This window comes from Tachypleus tridentatus, chromosome 6 (assembly GCF_004210375.1).
Source record: "Tachypleus tridentatus isolate NWPU-2018 chromosome 6, ASM421037v1, whole genome shotgun sequence".
NCBI lineage: Eukaryota > Metazoa > Arthropoda > Merostomata > Xiphosura > Limulidae > Tachypleus > Tachypleus tridentatus.
In genome coordinates, this window is record NC_134830.1 from 115,473,178 (window position 1) to 115,494,069 (window position 20,892).

Below are 20,892 nucleotides of genomic sequence, written 5' to 3' on the forward strand. Positions count from 1 at the left end.
CTAGAACCCAAACATAACAATAATAGAAAAAGTTCATTGTAGTAAACTAAATAGTAATTTGATCTAAGAGTTTTTGTTTTGCCGATTCGTGGAAACTCTTGAGTGATAGAAAAAGAAAATGAATATCATATTCGAAACCTGCATAGGTGAATTACGGAAAATCCATTATTAAAACCAGAACAACTTTAATGACGTTTAAATTCGCAGGTCTGTGTAATTAGTAAAAAAAAACAAAAAAAAACCCTAGAGACTTAATCACTATTATTTTTCTGAATATTACAAATATATTCTGCACTGAAAGCTGGCATATTCGTGATCTTTACTTTCCGAACCAATTAGAATCCCGTCAGAGGTAAGGTAGGCGTTTTTATATAAATGTCATTGATGAGTGTATTCAGTGTTTGTTTGTTGTTTTTAAGTGATTTAACAATTAGGATTCCTCGTTAGGACTTACCCGAAGATTTCTCTTTAATATTTATTTTAAGGTATCTATCATTGTGTTTATCCCTTTTTCAAAATAAGAATTGGAGTTTTATACTCGAGCGACACGACCAGGCTAGAGCCCCCTTAACTCTTGCATAGTCGTCCCTAATTTTCATATACTCAACTAAAGGAAAGGCAGACAGCTGCATTCATCGACAAAAGCGATTTGTCGAGGTCTTTGAACAACAAATAACGGGATTGACTGTACTATTTATAAAGCATCTACTGCTAAATGTGCAGGGTGTGTTCATTAGCATCATGTTTCGAACCTTGAACCCTATGAACTGCAGCTCGAATAACTTTCACGCCTAACCTTTGTATATTGCGACTGGCTTTATGCGTATTCTGCGTTTGTTTTGTTTAACTTTATGTGCTAATATAAATATATCTGTTTAAAAATGCCCCCAGTGGCTCAGCGGTATGTCTGCGGACTTACAATGCTAAAAACCGGGTTTCGATACCCATAGTGGACAGAGCACAGATAGGCCATTGTGTAGCTTTGTGCTTAATTCAAAACAACAAACAACACCGTTTAAAAATATTTTTAAAAACTTAAATTAAAATATATATAAAATCACGAAAAAATATTCCCTACTCGACACAAAAATACAAGTTTCCCACTGATACAGCGGTAAATCTACGGATTTACAACGCTAAAATTAGGGGTTCGATTCGTTTTTCTCAAAAATATAACTGTATAAATGATATACTTCATTTCAGGAGGGATTCACATATAAATATTTAAACGGGTAATTCGTTTCAAGCAGTGGCACAGCGGCATGTCTGCGGACTTAAACGCTAAAAATCGGGTTTTGATACCCGTGGTGGGCAGAGCACACATAGTACATTGTCTAGCTTTGTGCTTAATTCAAACAGAGATAGCCCATTGTGTAGCTTCCTGCTTAATTTCAAACAAACAACTCTAAATAGCGAGCAAGCCAACTGAAGAAAATAATAATTAATAATACACTGTGTAAAAACTGTAACCTTGTTTCAAATGTGATGAAAAAAATTACATTCCACCAACTTTATCTATTTCACACAGTATCAGTTCTTTGCAAAAAATCTGATAGTATATAATAGTGTTTTAACCACTATTGTCTTTTGTATTCCGGCTGTTCTGGAGAGCTCTGGTATTGTGCGAAAAGCCTCGTTGTCGTTGAATATTGTAGGTGTAGTGTGATTTACACACTGTTATATATTCTTTATTTTCTTTCTGAAATTCTTACTGTATCTGTAATTAAGGATATAAAAATACAGTAATTTTTTTGTCAAATTTGCGCATAGCTACACGCGGGGTAATTGCTCTCGCCGTCCCTAATTTATTTGTGTAAGACTAGAGGGAGAGCAGATAGTCATCACCACCCACCGCTAACTCTCGGGCTAATCTTTTTACCAACGAATAGTAGGATTGATCGCACATTAAAATGCCCCGAATGAAAGGGTGAGCATGTTTGGTGTCACTGGGATTCGAACCCACGACCTTCAAATAACATACTAAATATCATTGTTGATTTTATGTGTAGTGAAGGAAGAACAGGACTTTCTCTTTTACGTCATAACATGTATAAGACGATTTGGTAATAATAAGGATTCATAAGTCTTGCTCCCCAGTAACACAGCGGTATGTCTGCGGACTTACAACGCTAGAAACCCGGTTTTGATACCCTTGGTGCTCAGACCTTCGTACTTAATTACAAGCAACCAAACAAGGAGACAGAAGTCTTAGTTAGTGCGGCATTTAGCGCTTCATTAGCACTGTGCTCTACAACGGCTGAACAGTGTCTACTGGTTTGTCAAAATCTGTTGTATTATAAAGTTTGAACTCACCTTTTTTTTGTAACCACGGTAAAAATCCAGAGAATGAATATTTCTTTCAGTATTCGTAACGTCCATTTGTAACCGACAAGGTTTACTCGCAATGTAGAATCTTAAGATAAAACAAATTGGGCGGTGCTAAATAAAACCAGCCAGCCAATCTGAACGGCTTACAGCAAATGAAAACAATGACGTACCCACGCAAATCAACCTTGTATTAAATAGTTATAACGTACGCCTCATTGACGAAAAATAAATGAATAAAAAATACATTTAAAAATATATTTTTATGTTGATATTTCTGCGATTAACTTACCTGACAAATTAATGCTAGAACTAAGAAAAATGTAAAGCTAAAGTTCACATTTTATAGTTATGAATATATGAAAGATCGAACATTTTGTTTTAATTTGCTCACATTAACTATTTACAAATATATTTACATACTTCACTTATGCATATTTTAACCGTAGTGAGCAAAGTACAGAGAGCCCATTGTGTAGTTTTGTACTTAATAACAAACAAACAAAAGCACATTTTACTACTGGCTCCTTTTGGTGTCAATGACCACAATATCCTAACGTTTTTTTCTCTGAATCAAATAAAATATTACCAGAATGAAGTGATTTATAGATGGCGAATGTCTATATATATTTTTAATGGCAAAGCCACCGAACCCCTGATTTTTTACGTTATAAATCCATAACCTAACCGTCGTCGAACCACAGAACAATAGATAGTATAAACATTTTCCTAAGATGACACCTATTCCTGGCAAAACATACTATTATTATACTTTTATAAATTTTTAAATACGTCCTTTTTAACTGGATAATGCGAAAAAATGTAAGTCAAGTCTTCCGTGTTTCATGTAATCGTTATAATATAACACTCCCTTTAATGTTGTTGTTTTTTTCTTATTTCTAGCACTTCCTTCGCAATAATCTTACCTTGAGGAATTAACGAAAATTTTCACACTGTTTCGTAATGTATTTCAAACAATATAAAATACAACTGTTTTTTTGGAATTTTGCGCAAAGCTACACGGGGAATATTTGCGCAAGTCGTCCCTAATTTAGCACTGAAACACTGAAGAAAGGACAAATTTTACGAACAAAGATATGGATTTCCCATCACATTATACAGCTGAAAGGACAAGCATGTTTAATGACGCAGATTCGAACCCGCGACCCGCAGATTCCGAGCCAAGTGCCATAACCAATAAAATATAAGTAGAGAAGAACAATGTGTCCTTTGTTTTAACACTAGCGCAGTTTAAACAAGGTCGAAAACATTTCTGAGCTCCGATAATTAGAGTTAGTGACAAGTGCGTGTAAATTAAGTTATCTTGTTGCGTACGATGGACGGATATGTGTGTGTGTGTGTGTTTTCCTATAGAAAAGCCACATCAGGTTATCTGCTACGTCCACCGAGGGGTATCGAACCCCTGATTTTAGCGTTGTAAGTCCTTAGACTTACTGCTGTACCAGCGGGTACGCAATGGACGGAGTATGACAATTCTAAGGGCAGCAGGTGACGTGGGACATCGTTCTACCAATGAGATTCGACCACGAAAATACTCGATTCCGTTAGAACGGATATTGAAACCTCACCTCTACCAGCTAAGCATTAATAAAGTGGAGTCGATTCTACAAGGAGATCGATATCTACATGTCTTGCGCCACATACAAACCACATCATTCTCGTTGTGTGCGATGAACCCACTACAAAAATAACACAGTGAATGATATAGCACTTCCTGTACTCGAATGCCTATCAACAACAAACAACGTGAAGTGTCTATAACTCCCCATTTCATCCTTAAAGTATTTCTAATTCCAACGATCAACTTATAACTGTTATTGGATTTTTTTCTAAACTTTGGATTTAAATATAAAAAAACACTGATATTCTATGTTCAAATTTAAACTTTTATACCCGAGGATAGATTAAGGACTTACAACGTTGAAATTCGTGATTCATAGGGAAGACAGCTAGTTATCACTACCCACTACCAGCTCATGGGCTACTCTTTTACCAACGAATAGTGTCATTGACCGTCACATTATAACGTCCCCACGGCTAAAAGGGCAAGCATGTTTGGTGTGACGGGGAGTCAAACCCACAACCCTAGGACTACGAGTCGAATGCCTTAACCACCTGGCCATGCCGGGCATTTACCGTGTTTTCAGAGAAAACTTAGCTCAGGGCTAACTTAAATCATTGACGTCTGGATAAAGATATGTAATACCCTCACAGACAATATAAAAGTTCTAGAAATAGTACAAATGTATGTTTATTCGTTGTTATGCACGAAAAAACACAACAGGTTATCAGTGCTCTGCCTGTGGGTATCAAAATTCGATTTCTGACGTTATACTCACTCAGACTACAGGCAGCGAATGAGACCGAATTGTTAGACTGCTTTTATCTTATCCTATTGAATATTATTACAGTCGTATAATAAGTTACAAATCTATTTAAAATAGTGTTGAGTTTTTAACTTTGTTTAAAATTCAAGTGTACTGATATTCAATAGAAAACAAATTGAGATGTCGCTTGCACACAGTTATAATCCGAGCCGTGTAAAGTGAGATTAAAGTCATGTTAGTGAATGTATTTTATTGTCCCTTTTTATCCTGGAGATTCGATACCAAGAAGTTTTTTTTTTATATACATTATAAAATACAGTATTGTATGTTATTTGTAGTATGTTTCATACATTAATGTCATATACGATATCACGTTCATAAAAATATATCAAATTTACATTAAAATAAGTTCACCATAACATTACATACATATTTCCATTTGAAATTTTAATATTTTAAGAAGGGTCGATAAGGGATGGGGTATAAAGCTAGGCTTATCCTGTTCGCGAGAACAGGTACTCATACGTTTATAAGATAATATCAATATTCTCCATAAGGGCCTATTTATCCTTTCCATTAAAAATATCGTTCATAAGGAAGTCCTAATTTAAACCAGATTCGTGGTTTATTTCGAAAATCAAACCTAAGGTTGACATTTTTCATAAGTTTACAAACTATTTTTTACCTATTGAAATATGAACGGGGAAACAGAAAGATTAGGTGTTTTGCGTTCATTTTTACGAAAACCAGGACAACGCTACTAGTTTCGAATAAATATCACTTGTACTTCAACTGTGTAATTAACTCAAACGCTCACTCTCATTAAAATATTAATATGGTGGCTATTGCATAAAGCATAACTACGACCTGCTACCATGATTATTAGTCAGTCTTGATATTCTCATGTCAAGTGTACCTAAACAACTTGTACTCGGTACGGATAGGTGCTTGTCAATAAACCAAGAGTAATTCGTGTACGTGTAGTCGATAGTTAAGTTCAAAATTCTCTGAAGAATTCTGTTATTGACACAACAATATAGTACAGAACTTTGTATGTTAGAGGTTATGGGTTTGCATAATTATACGGCATTCTGCAAATTAGCAAACGTTACCGTAGAAACAAGTTTAGGTAGATAACAATTACAGCAACTTACAAAAAGAAAGTAGACTCAAAGTCTCTGGATGTTGCGAAAGCTATTAATATCAATGTAAAGGTTTTTTTGTTTTTAATTTCGTGCAAAGCTACTCGAGGGCTATCTGCGCTAGCCGTCCCTAATTTAGTAGTGTAAGACTAGAGAGAAGGCAGCTAGTCATCACCATCCACCGCCAACTCTTGGGCCACTCTTTTACCAACGAATAGTGGGATTGACCGTAATATTATAACGCCCCCACAGCCGGGAGGGCGAGCATGTTTGGCGCGACTGGAATTCGAGGCCGCCACCCTCGGATTATGAGTCGAAAGCCTTAACACGCTTGGCCATGCCGGGCCTGAATGTAAAGGAAGAAGACATTCAAACCGCTTATAAAGTAAATTAAATAAACATTAGGCCTACCATCGGACAGTTTTTGAACACACAACTAAAAAAAATAGTTTCAACAAAGAATAAAAACTGATTAAAATGACTGAATAAACTGAATAAACTGTGAATTTTAAATTTTTACTATTTATAAATGAATATCTTATACCAGTGATAAATAATGGTTGAATATTTTATACCAGTGATAAATAATGTTGTTGTTTTTTTTAATAACCACAAATACTAGTAGAAGTCCCCCAGTGGCTCAGTGGTACGTCTGTGGACTTACAACGCTAAAATACGGCTTTCGATACACGTGGTGGGCAGAGCACAAATAGCCCATTGTGTAGCTTTGAGCTAAATTTTTAAAAAATATCATTTATATTAAAAGGAGAAATGTTCGTATGAAAATCAGAAAATGAAAAAATAATTATAATTAAACGTGAACAAGATTTTAAAACAACAAATATTTTAAAAGCTATGTTAAAAGATGATTTGAAATTAATAATTCGTTTAAGAATAATTTACATGATTAATCTCCCCTTAATTAAATTCTAGATATTTTTTTTATTTTTTGCTTAAAATTAATTTAAAATACGTATAATAGCAATTACTGACATTTGGGCCAAAAATGAAGAGTTAAATTTACCTAATTTAGAGAGAGCTACTATAGTATATTTAAGCAACAAATTAAGCGTACAAGAAGTAATCACTGAACATACAAGAGCTAAAGTGGTAAATACATGTTGTACCTATAAAAACAACAACAAATTTTAATGCTATAGCATATTATAGTTGTCATCAGTATAGTATATAAGCTTGTATTAAAGCAACTAAGATTCTGCGGTGAAAAAATTTTTAGAAATGCATATATTGTAGGAGATATAAATATTTAATCTGAAAACAATATTGTTAAAGAATGTAAAGATATATTCGACGGTTTCAGTTTTTGTACTTATATGCAGACCACCAGATTAAAGCCCTTGTCTCATCATCTGAAGATCGCGAGTTCGAATCTTTGTCATCCAACATCCTCACCCTTCCAGCGGCAGGAGCGTTATAATGTAATAGTTAATGTCGATATTTGTTGGTAAAGCGATTACCTGCGAAATTATCGACGGCTAGCGTAGATAACTGCCTCGTAGCTTTAAGCGATGTACAAACTACGGTTAAAGAGCAGTCAAATGCATGTGTTGGTTGTATTTATATAAGAACAAATAAAATACATAACTTACAAACAGCACTTACACAACTAGAATTACCAATCATTTTACCACAGCTCTAAAAATTGACTTAAAAACGTATAAAAATAATAACAAGTCACATAACAATGAAACATTGAAAATAAATTACAAAAATACTGTTACAATAATAAAGCAATCTGATCTAATTAGTATCCAATAAATATGCAATATATATTTAGAGATTTTATTATAAAATTTATAACTCTAATTACCTAATCTACAGAATGTGTACAACTAAACAGAGAAACAAGTTTGTTTGTTTGTTTTTAATTTCGCGCAAAACTCTTAGACTTCTCTTCTACAAGCGAATAAACCGTCGCATTTTAAGCCCCCACAAATGAAAGATCGAGCATATTTGGTTGGACGGAGGCTCGAACCCTCACCCCTCAAATTGCGAGTTGAGCACCCTAATTAGCTGGCCATATCAGACCAGAGAGAAGGGGTGAATGGGAAAGAAGACAAAACCGTGGATGATAATTCATTCACCAAAGAAATTAAATGCGTATAATTATTAAAATTAAATTACGAACAAATAATCTCCCACTGGCACAGCTTTAAGACAGAAGGCTTATAACGCTAAAAACTTAGTTTCGATACTCGTGGTGGGCACAGCCCAGATAACTCATTGTGTAGCTTTGTGCTTAACCACAAATGAACAAATAACAATAACTAGCTAACATATAATGAATTGAATGCGTTTACAAATGTTATAAATTATCGAAGTATGCTTACAAAACACACTAAAATAAATCATTATAAACAAGAGAAAACTTAGTCTTAGTAAAAACTAATACTGAGAAACAGTGGGACATAATAAATAAAGTAACAAGAAAACACTAATAATATGCTGAAAATGTTGAACGTGTTACAGTGAATAATAATTACATTAAGTTTACTGAACAATCCAAGTTATGTGAAAATTCATTTAACGAGTTTTGCATAAATATTTCAAATGAACCTATAAGTAGAAATTGTTGTAGCTAATTCAATATAGGTCAAATAGATAAAACATGTAATAAAATTTACATATTTATAAAGTCAATGTATCTGATATTAACTAATGAATATTAAAAATAATATCGAAGAAATGACGTCAATAATAACGTACTTAGTTAATATATTAATAAAAATTGAAGTTTTCCAAGATATTTTTAAAAAATGTTCTTATTATATCAATGTCTAAAGGCGGAGAAAAAATTATTTGAATGATTATTAACTGATTACTTTACTATTAGTAAAGGTTGATTAGATTCAATACGCTTCTATGAGACTGTCAACTTGTATATCGTAGAAATATAAACATAGAAGGTGCACCAGATACAGTTATTATGCTCCCTGGTGTCACAACGGAACGTCTGGAAATTTAGAACGCTAGGAACCGGGTTTCGATACCAGTGGTGGGAAGAGCACAAACAGCCCATTGTATAGCTTTGTGCGTAATTTCAAACAAACTGTATTTATTATTATTTTACCAACGAATAGTGAGATTGACCGTCATATTATAATGCTGAAGGGCGAGCATGTTGTAATTAAAGATATCAGCATTAAGAATTTACTATTGGAAAAATATTCATCTGGGAATGAAATACAAAGTATTTACAAAGCTTGGTTTGATTCAGCTATACAATATGATATCACCTACTGTGAAGTTACTTATCTAAAAAAAATTACGAGTTTTAATAAAGTTGCAAAAACTGTTATGAGATGTACTTTATTATTATCATAGTATGATCGCACTAAATTACATTTTCAAATATTTAATATACTACCGCTGCGTAAATTATATATTTACAAAACATTAAGTTGATTCAGTAAAGTAGTTCAAAAAATAGAATCATTTTATCATACAAGAGCTCAAGAACATAGAATTTAACACTATACTATTTGTATTAAGCACCATAATTTCATAGCAATATTCTAAATGAAATAAATTTTTTTATCAGTAAAAATATTAATATTAAGTCATTATTAAAGAAATGTATAACTTATATAGAGAAACCAGAAAGTCAGTTTAGTGTTTATATAGTAAATAAAAAATATAAAAAATGTTTGAGTTGGAGGATATATATTAAACGTTATAATTTGTTAAAATATATTTTAAATTGCATACAATTTAATAAAATGAACCTCAGTTTATTTATTTATTGGCTAATAGCATATTCATTCATGATCCAAAATAAATAATCTTGTGAACCTTTTTCTATGTTATGAGATTGTATAATATGTTTTTAAATTTCGTGCAAAGCGACACGACAGTTATCTGCGTTAGCTGTCCCTAATTTAGAAGCGTAAGACAAATAGTTATCACCACCCACTGCCAACTCTTGGGCTACTCTTTTACCAACGAATAGTGACATTGACCATCAAATTATAACGCCCCCCACGGCTGAAGGGCGAGCATGTTTAGTGTGACGCGGATTTGAACCCGCGACCCTCAGATTACGAGTCGAGTGCCTTAACCACCTGGCGACACCGGGCTATCCTTTTAATTACTCCAAAGAGTAGACACAAACACAGAACTAAAATTACTTAACTTTCCACTAGTTTTCTTACGTGACTACAACCTAAGTAAATGAATTAATATATGTTTATAACATTTAGACAGGCATTTAGTTAACGAAAACGTGATGATTACACACAAAACATATAGGCAAAAATAGATAAATATTCGTTCTAAACAAGTTGAAGAAGGCTAAATTTAGTAACAGTTCCAACTTACAAAATCAAGTTAGTTAGTCAATGATAAAAAAGTTAAATAAAATTTCACCTATTATAATTTACTCGCCAAGCAACAACTAAGAATAATTAGTACTTGGGTAACAGACGTCTAATTTTTTAGCTTTATTTATTTTTGTTCCTGTTAGAAACAGTAAAACAATTAAACTGTCCCAAATCCTCTTCACCTCACTGTAAATTTGGTATTTAAGGTTTGACATTACACACGATTCCTTTACATTTTACTTGGAGAATCACTTGATAACCTAATATTAAAAGACAACGGAGGACCCATTTGTCCATCTGGGCCGTCCTATCTACTAAATTAAACTGAGTAATACAAAATCAAAGCTAGCCCTTATCACTAATATATTTTTCAAGTATTTCCTTAATATTTCTTAAATCCACTGCACGTATTACACCTGAAAGCAAACCACGCTGTTTGAAAAACAAATTTGTCTTAGCTGAAGATGGCTCCTGCCCTGCCAAATTTATCTTTGTGTCTCATAGTCTTATCCATCTCACCATTAAATATGAAAAACTATACATCAACACTATCAATTCCCTTCCCAACTTTATTTGACAACCTATTCGGTGAGATAGTAACATTTTACTCTTTTATTCAACATTTCTGTAAAATGAAACTTAAATCCCTAAGTATCTTGAATGACAACACCAAGATCTTTTTCTTTCATAACACTATTAAGGTTATTCCCATAATCCAAATTTTGATAACCCAGTTACATTACCTTGCATTTATTGTAATTATAAATATCATTTTCCATTTATTCACCCAATAACTTTAATCTTTTTGTACATCAGTAGCATCTTTCTTACAGTCAGCAACACCCAAAATCTTAGTGTCGTCAGCAATTCAAATATTCTACTGATTATTCCTCAATTTATGAGTCCTGACTCATATGAGGTACATCACTCATACCGTTAATCCAGTATGACTAAATTCCATTTATCTGTGTGTGTGTTTTTCTTATAGCAAAGCCACATCAGACTATCTGCTGAGGCCACCGAGGGGAATCGAATCCCTGAGTTTAGCGTTGTAAATCCGTAGACTTACCGCTGTACTAGCGGGAGGGAATTCCATTTATAACAACTTGTGATTTCTTCCATTCAGCCAATTTTCTATCCATTGATTCAAATATATCACCCATAACAACAAAGATAAGTTTTTAAACAAGTCTCTTATGAGAAATTTCTAAAATGCTTTCTGAATATCCAGCTACACCAAATTCATGCCTTACTCTCATTTAAATAAGCACTAATCTCTTCACGGAATGGTGAAAGATTACTAATAAAAGAACATTTTAAACTTTTTAAAATGAGTTTGCAAAATATCTGCTATGATGTAAGACTAGTAAGCCGATAATTACTGGGAATTTTTTCCTTGAAAAAAGAAGTAAGACAATTAGCCAACTTCCATTTTTCTGACACCTGCTCAGCTTTGAAGAACTTTAAAAAATAGTAGCAAATGGATCATATATCCAGTCCTCGATCTCTACCTCCACCTTAACCCAGAGGCACAGCGAAATATCTGCGGACTCACACAGCTAGAAACTGGGTTTTGATATCCGTGATGGGCAGAACACAGATAGCCCATTGTGCAGCTTTCTGCTTAACAAACAAACAAGCAATTTATAGTCTTTATATTGTCACTCCGCAAGGAAGAAAAATGTCCCAGTTTTTCACTCAAGAAATTTGGTAGCCCAAGTTAGTACATAACAGATTGTTAATTAGATATCAATACCTTTGTCAAATTCTTTATTGTGATTAAATAAAAATGTACATTTATTAATTATTAATCGCCTTATATTTGAAACAATACCCAATAAATGTTATAACTTCACTCTTTTTGTTTAGTAAATTTATATCAAAATTAATTTGATTTTTGATAAATTAAAGGTAAATTGTGTTACAGTTTAATAGTTAATCAGTAATAAATTTCAAACTAAATAAAATACTATTTCAATAAATCAAAATTAAATATTAACGTAAATAATCTTTCTGCGTTCCTTTTACTTATTTAAACGTAATTTCGCCTTTTATTATTTCGGGCGTTGGCTTACGAGTAATTATGACGTGTGTGTGATGATGTTGGTGTTTAAATGTGTTATGATATGCGGAAGGATGCGACGCAGATAGATGTGAATAGTCAGAAATTTTATCGGTCACAGTTAATAACTTTACTATTCAGAAAGAAAAGCCACTGCAGTAAGTGAATCACAAATTTCTTGCATACGTGAAAATTTACGTACTTCTTCTACAGTAGTACGTATAGAGTTTGAAATTTGACTACCAATGTCACTCTCAAAGTGAGTCAAACCACAGAGTGAGCTTTTACTTTTAGGTTTAGTATCGTACTTGTAGAAGTTTTGTGAGAGTAAACAAGCGAAACATCGATTGCTTAGTAAGTATAATGTTACTTGTTCAGTAGTAAGAATATTTAATCAGTAATTATCTATGTAATATATTGATCAAGTCAAAACTAAACACTAGAACTTTAATGAAGGCAATTCAGTATAAATTAACATTAACAAAAAACGCGGAAGTGAAGTTCAACAGATAAATAAATTTAGTAAAAGTATTACTAGCGAATATAATATTTGTACTACTATTTTTCATTTTTTCAGCTTAATGTTACTTGCTGTTATAAGACAAGTTTAATTTCATTAACCATTAGGCATACTTATTTTCATGCTCTGATGTAATTATAAATGAATGCAAAATTTGGGTTTCTCGTTTTGGAGAATTTCGTAAAAGTTGTTTCATGAGAAATATTGGTACCCTACTGTATTTCTGTGAAATGTTTTATCTTTGTGCAAATCTCAAGGGCTTAGACAATTTCTTTGAACCATTTAGAAGTTGGTGAGCCCAACAGTTTAGGAAAAGATTTTGAGAAATTGTACTACTACTAACTTATTATATCTGCATAAGAATAAGTGTTGGTTTGTGTCACACAACTACTAAACTGCTGGTCACACTGTCTTCTAAATGGTACCAAACAAACTGCGACTGAGAGGGTTTGTTTGGTACCACTTAGAAGTCAGTGTGACCAACAGTTTAGTAATTGTGTGACACACACACACTTGTGTAGATATAATAGGTTAATAGTAGTAGTAATAATATCATTATTAACATTAGGACTTGAGAAACTAGAGATTGTCAGAAATGAATAAATGCACAGTAACATCAAAATAGTGAAATGAAAACAAGTGTTATTAGAATTGCATGATCATATAGCTTGCTTTCTTTCATCCAACACAGTTTTCTATCCATACATTAATATATTTTATTTACATCAGAAATTTAAATGAAAAAATTGTCAATAAATCATTTAAATCTGTTTATGATATTAAAGGGTATTTATTGGGTGTTGCTGGTTTTAAGGATGCTGCTGCTGCTTTACAAAATAATTTAGATTACTTAGTACCCTACTCAAATAAACATCAGGAAGCCTTAAATTATAATAAATGCATTGGAATATAGAGGAAAGGGAACATGATTTTCAGGTTGACATATTTATAAAGCCAACCAATTAATGCATTGCTGCTAATGGCAGGACAAATACTAGTTTAGGTTGTTTATAGGAATATTTAATACAAGACGATATTATTTTATTCTATGAGCCATTCCTACTTTGAAAAGATCATTGAATTGTTGGAACATGTCCAAAGAATGCCTTCTGGAACTAGTTATTCTTGGGATAGAAAAGTTTTCATATTGTAAAGACAGTTTAAAATATCTTGAATTTTTTTCTCAAGAAAAATTAAGAGTTAGAGGGAATCTGATTCTGGTGCTTAAGATTAAGGAAAATTATTGTGCCATTGCCTCTTCTGTTTTTGTACTTAATAATGAGAGGGTAGGATAATGGGAAGGAATAAAAATATTGTTTGGATAAAGTCATCTTCAGTTAAGACAGTTTTATTTTTCTAGCAGGGTGGTTTGTTGGTCTTAGATGTGGTTGCTTTCAGGTGTTGTGGATGCAGTAAATGCGAGGTAGTTTAAAGAAACACTTAATTAATATTGAAATCATGAGGTCTGACTTGAGTTTTATTTGTTTATTGTTTAATATTTAAATTAGTGACCATGATAATACAGCAAATCAACAAGTCTCTTGTTATTTTTAAATTCAAGGGATTATTAATTTATCAGTAGGCCTATATTTTCTGTTAGGGGAATCGGTCAAGGCTGAACAAGCATATTATTGTCCAGATAGATCACTTAAATGTTGTCTTCCAAGTACTTCTGTTCTCCACTACACTAATCATGGAGAATTATTTCAGCATGGGCTGACCTTGTAACCAACTTATCCTTGTTATAGTTTTCATGCTATAACTTTTAAATTAGTAAGTGCGTGTTCCCCCTCGATGTGGATTCTTGTATGTGGTGAGGGGACCTCCCAGGGAAGGTTCTGTTCTTTCAGGTTACCTCCTCTGTAATCTAACATCCACCCACATGTTTGCCATGCGTGGTGACCCATGAAGGGGAGGAGAGGATCCTGGTGGTTGAGGGGTCTAACTCTAACACACCACTTTGGCCTTGAATTCCTGTAGATGGGCAGCCTTTGGGTGGCCCCCCTTGGGTCATTTGGCTGGTCCACTTGGGCTAGAGTCAACCAAGTACCAGTGTTGGAAGTTCTCAACGGGTGTTGTGGACATTGTATTTGATGCTAGTGTTTGGGTATAGTGCTCACAAAACCCTGGTGTTGCTGTGGTGTCCTTGCTTGACGTTGTAGGGCTCCATGGTGGGTGGGGTCAGTGGGCACCGAAATTTTCTTTTTTTTCCTATGGATTCTCCTAATAAAACTTTAAATAAAGTAGTGAAAAAACAGTCAATAGGTAAACGATTACGTCTTGAAGACTCTGATCAACAATATTCAACGTCTGTACCGCCAATTGTACCTCATTTTCTCATCCTACATTCTCTTGCAGAAAAACGTTTAGGGCAAATGTCCCCCTTTTTTATTCAGAAGAGTCTGAAGAGACTTGCTGGCTCTCCAAAGTCAGTAAAGAAGCTTCGATCTGGAGACATATTGGTTGAAACATCCACATCCCAACACAGTGAACTCCTCTTGAGTTCAAAAGCAATTGGGGATGTACCTATTGAGGTTACCCCTCATGCTACCTTGAATTCATCATAAGGAGTTATTGTTGAGAGGTATTTGAAGAACGTCCCCGAGTCAGAGATTCTCGCTGGTTTCTCCGCTCAAGGAGTTTCTGCAGTGAGGCACATCTCCACTCGCAAAGATGGAATAACACTGCCAACAAATATCCTCGTTTTGATATTTACATCACCATGTGCACCTGCCACCATCAAGGCAGATTATCTAAATTGTAGGGTACAGCCGCACATTCCAAACCCTCTCCGATGTTTCCAATGTCAGGGGTTTGGTCACTCAAAGACGCCATGTCGTGGTTCCCTGACATGTGCTTGTTGTGGTGGCAAGGACCACGATGCCTATGAGTGTGAAATGGACCCACATTGTATCAACTGCAATGGTTCTCACCCTTCCTACTTTTGTTCTTGCCCTAAATGGTTGGAGGGAAAAGAGGTGCAGTGTTTGAAAATAACTCATAACATTACTTATCCTGAGGCTCGAAAATTGCTGTCCACCACTTCATCTTGGATATATGCTGCTGCACTTTGTTCCACAACTACAGTGAGAGTACAGACAGATCTCTCTGTTCCTCCAAGAGAATCGTTCTCAAAACAAATGAAAAGCCTTTTGATCTCCATGGTCAAAAAAGTTGATGAATCAACTTCTACACTCATCTGTTCCTCCCATACAAACCACAAGATCCACATTCTTTGGTTCCAGGTACAGGCATTTCTTCAGATACACTTTTTTTTTCCCACCCCAAGATGCAAAACAATCATTCGTTCGCGTCCTCAGTCACTGGAATCCCCTTTCAACAACAAAGACCTGCCCAATCAACCCAGGGCAGGATCCATGGAGGTCGATAGACCTCCCATATAAGGACAGTAAAGAAAAAAGACGTGGTCATAAACAGAAGGGTTTTCCAGCCACTTTGCCTGTGCCTCATTAAAAATGGCCACTTTGATACAATGGAACTGTTGAGGTTTACGTTATAATCTGGATGACATCAAAACACTGATTGTTTCCTACCATCCAGTAAGTATTTTGTTTCTAGGAACATTTCTGAAATCTGCCAATACTGTCACCTTTTGGCAGTTTTCTCTGTACAGAAATGACAGGCTGTGTGATGGACAAGTATATGGAGGGGTGGCACTGTTGGTTGATCAGCATGTGCCCACCCTGTCTTTGTCACTCAACACACTCTTGGATGCTGTAGCCATCCACGCTTCCTTGGGTCATACCATCACTGTTTGTTCTCTCTACCTGTTACCTGGAGAGATATATGATCAATCAGACTTTGATGCTCTCATTGAATAGTTGCCGTCTCCCTTTCTAATCCTGGGGGATTTTAATGGACATCATCCCTTCTGGGGAAGTGCTGTTATTGATAGGACGGGTCGCTTAGTAGAGAGTATGCTCTCTGATCACAACCTTTCTCTTTTCAATACTGGTTCTTCCACTTATTTTCATGCCCCTAGTCAGTCATTTACTGCTATTGATCTCTTGGTTTGCTCCCCTTCATTATTCTCCCATTTTTCATGGAGGATTGATAATAATCCACTAAACAGTGATCATTTCCCTCTACTTTTTAGAGAGACTGGCTGTGGTCGATGCCACCCTACCCGCGTGCCCTGGTGGAAGCTGAATCAGGCAGACTGGTCCACTTTCACTGCTCTTGCAGAACTTGATCCTGCTGTCATCTGTCAGCCATCAATAGACAACTGTGTGGCAGCAGTAACTGACTGTATTATACAAGCAGCTGCTCAGTGTATTCCTAAAACTTCAACACGTTTTCCACTATATCCTCGTCCGTGGTGGAATCCTGCCTGCTACATGGCATGGAAGGCTCAAAAATGGGCCTGGGATACTTTCCGTAGATAGCCCACAGTTTCAAACTGCATCGCTTTCCAGTAGGCCTGTGCACATGCTAGGTGGTAAGACATCAAAGCCAGAAGGTATCTTGGATTAAGTTCACAACTAATGCATCTTCTACCACCAGTTCCAAGGTCATATGGGACAGGGTTTGAAAGATTAGTGGGCACTACAATTATCCCCGTCTCGATCTTACTCTCTGATGTCCGGAGCATTGCTGATACTCCAGGTGTAAGCTTTTGCCAGGTATCTAGCACTTCAGCTTGTTCCTCCACTTTCTTGGCCATCAAGACTTGGGCGGAGCGTTCACCTCTTTCCTTTCAAACTGACTGTCTCTTTGACTATAATCATCCCTTTACACTGGTGGAACTGAAAATGGCCCTTCATCGGTCTGGCAGTACATTTGTTGGACCAGATGATGTACATTGTGACATGCTGCACCATCTATCTTCTGCTTCTCTTGCTATCTTTCTGGTTGTTTTTAATTGGATCTGGCAGGAGAAGGTTTTTCCTAATGCCTGGCACCAGGCTGTTATCTTACCTTTCTCTAAGCCTGGGAAAGATCCCGAGATTCCTTCAAACTACCGTCCAATTGCTTTAATGAGCTGTCTCTGTAAGACATTAGAGAGGATGGTTAATGCTCGTTTTGTTTAGTTCCTCGAATCAAACAACCTCCTTTCGCCCACCCAGTGTGGTTTCCAATGACAGCACTCTACCATGGACCACCTAATTTGACTTGAAACATCAATTAAAGAAGCCTTTCTCAAATGACATCTTGTATCAATATTCTTTGACATTGAGAAGGCTTATGACACAACATGGAGGTATGGCATTTTGTGAGACCTCCATATATATGGGTTACATGGCCGTTTACCCATGTTTATTAAAAACATTTTAATGGACAGGAGATTTTAAGTTCGTGTGGGTTCGACACATTCCCATTCTTTTCTACAGGAACGTGGGGGCTCAGGGCTGTGTTTTGAGTATCATGCTTTTCAGTATAAAGATTAATGCCATCACTGAACAGCTCCCTCTTACTGTTGCAAACTGGCTCTATATCTAAGACTTTCACATCTCATGTCAGTCGCCAAACATGAGATATATTGAGCAGCAACTACAAACTGCCCTCGATCATGTACTGAAGTGGACCACGGCGAACGGCTTTAATTTTTCTCTCTCTAAAACCGTTTGCATGCAATTTTGCCACCAACAGGGTATTCACCCTGGTCCTGAACACCGTATTGGTGAAGTTTTGCTGCCTGTGGTCCCTGGGACCAAGTTCTTGGGGCTTATCTTTGACTGTAAGATGACCTTTATACCACACTTAAGACAGCTACTGGTCAAATGCACAAGAGTACTGAACATCCTCCATGTCCTCTCTTTCACCAGTTGGGGAGTGGATTGGTGTTCTATGTTAAAGATATATCGTGCTATTATTCGATTGAAACTTGACTGTGAATCAATGGTCTATGGCTCTGCCAGACCCTCAGCCTCAAAGATGCTGGACCCCATTCATCATCAAGGACTTCAACTCTGCACTGGGGCTTTCTGCACCTCCCCAGTTTAGACCTTATACGTAGAATCTCATGAACCTTCTTTGCCGTTTGCAACTGTCTTTACTATATTCTTCAAAACTTCGTTCTTTACCACAGTATCCCACCTGGGGTTGTTTTTTTCTTCCTCGGTGAGCCATACTTTTTCAGAACAGACGATCTTCCATTGCTCCTTTTGGCCTTTGCATCCAGGCTCAATTCGATGAATAGGTTCTGTCCTTGGATAACATTGCAGAATCCACTGGTCAGCCCATCCCACCATGGCTTATTACAGTCTCCAAATGTGACCTTTCTTTAAGTTATCTGAGAAAAGCAGATACTCCTGATTGGAAGTACCATCTTTTATTTCCTGAACATCTTTCAAACAATCCTTCCATTCCTATTTATACAGGTGTTGGTGTTGGCTCTGCCATGGTTTGTTGCTGTTCAGTGTTTGTTTGCAGAATCCCCATTTCAGTTTCTGTGTTCACTGCTGAACTGTATGCCATTTCTCTTGCTTTGGATCATACTTACACTAAGCAGCACTCCAACTGCACTATTTATACTGACTTGCTAAGTTCTCTACTGGTCCTGGAATTGCTTCACATTGATTCACATCCTGTTCTCACTGATATTCAAAACCTACTGGCCCTTTTCTCATTACCATCTACTTCTATCCAGTTTTTCTGGATACTAGGCTATGTTGGTATTTGAGGGAATGAGCTTGCAGACACTGCAGCTAAATCTATCTGCTCTGGCACTATCACCACTGTGCCTATTCCATACGTGGACTATGGTCCTGTATTCAAGGCTTGGCTCTGTGCCAGCTGGCAGTCGACTTGGAGTGAAAAATACGAAAACAAGCTTTTCCAAATAAAACCCTATATTGGACTTTGGCTGTCTTGCTTCCGTAAGGATCGGAAGGAGGAAGTTGTTTTGACTAGACTACTCATTGGTCACTCATTGTTTTCTTTTGCACCAATGTGTAGTTTGTGTAACACTCAGATCACTATAAGTCACATTTTATTTTCTTGCCATCGTTACGACTCTCAACGACGGCACTATTTTAACCATGTTCTGTCCCAAGGTTTGTCCATAACATTAAGTAGTGTTATTGGTGACTGTGACATTGTTCACCTTGATAAAGTTTTTAAGTTTTTTAATGACCATTAATCTTTTTAATGTTGTTTAAGTGTTTTATATTTCTTCATTAAACTTTTTATTGTTGTTGTTCCATTTTAGGAGTCACAATTTCTCTAGTTCGATTTGAAATTAGAAAATGGCCATAATATTAAATAACTCGACACCAGGACTGGAAAGGCCAGCTTCAGGTGACTGAAGGTGGTTTCTGTACTTACCTGTTAGTCTTCCTGGCAGTTTATGATAATTACCATTATGCCACAAAGTCTTTTACAACTTCTTTTACTCTGGTTTCTCTCTTAACTTTGTAGACTTGATGTCAACATTGGTTTTATGCCATTTATGTTTTAAGTGCTGTTTTATTTTACCTTCATTTCCTTTTATGAATTTTACTACATTTACTTTACTTTTACCTTTTTACTGGATGCTTGTCAAGTTATTATTACAATCTTACTACATGTCTTTTAAAACTTATTACTTTACCTTTTGATAATGGCCGTAATGACACATAACCTGGAACTAGGACTGGAAAGGCCAACTTCAGGTGACTGACAGTGGTTCTTGTTACTTACCTGTTAGTCTTCCTGGCAGGTTATGATAATTACCATTATGCCACAAAGTCTTTAACAACTTCTTTTACTCTGATTTCTCTCTTAACATTGTAGACTAGATATCAACATTGGTTTTATGCTATTTATGTTTTTCAATGCTGTTTTGTTTTACCTTCATTTCCTTTTATGAATTTTACTACACTTCTTTTATTTTTACCTTTTTACTGGACGTTTGGCACAGACAGCTTAGCTGCTTTGTGCCATAAAACACTAAATCAACCAACCAAGTGCATGTTCATGAAATTTAGTCTGTCATCAGTAAACATTACAAGGCTTTCATATGGAAAATATCAAAATTTTTTAAAATTAAGTTTTAAGGTTTGTTAAGCAATGTTTCTCTTGTACCTTTTTCCAGTCTTCACGTTACTGATCCAACATACAAAGAAATTTTTATTTTAAGATTCAATATATTTTTATCCATCAAAAAAATTTTCATATTTCGCATGTGAAGTAATTGTAATGTTCAGATAGCTTA

General features: G+C 35.5%; 1 protein-coding gene across 3 annotated transcripts in view; it reads left to right on the plus strand.

Moving 5' to 3' along the window:
- The first annotated feature begins 12,234 nt into the window (after positions 1–12,234).
- Positions 12,235–20,892, plus strand: part of LOC143253374 (phospholipid scramblase 1-like) — a 29,954-nt gene continuing 21,296 nt past the window's right edge. The window contains exon 1 of one of the 3 annotated variants that reach the window (XM_076507142.1): positions 12,235–12,571. The gene's annotated coding sequence lies outside the window, so the exon portion shown is untranslated. The remainder of the gene's footprint in view (positions 12,572–20,892) is intronic. The other 2 variants (XM_076507144.1, XM_076507143.1) reach the window with 2 other exon arrangements.